This window comes from Wasmannia auropunctata, unplaced genomic scaffold (genome assembly GCF_000956235.1).
Source record: "Wasmannia auropunctata unplaced genomic scaffold, wasmannia.A_1.0 LD336076.1, whole genome shotgun sequence".
NCBI classification, from domain to species: domain Eukaryota; kingdom Metazoa; phylum Arthropoda; class Insecta; order Hymenoptera; family Formicidae; genus Wasmannia; species Wasmannia auropunctata.
The window spans coordinates 434,549-434,758 of record NW_012026814.1 but is presented as its reverse complement, the minus strand read 5'-3'; positions in this window follow the sequence as shown (position 1 = coordinate 434,758).

Below are 210 nucleotides of genomic sequence, written 5' to 3'. Positions count from 1 at the left end.
TTTTCGCGCGCGATGTAATTCGACGAAGAGATAAGAAACGAAAAAAATTTAACACATAATGTATATATTTAATACATAATTAATTATGGAACGCATGCACAATATGATCTGACGCGTAAGCTATGAGTTCACATTCAATAAGCGACGTTTTATCATATACCTTATGCAAAATATTTATCGCATCGTCTTTATTCACAATAGAATTGTAAC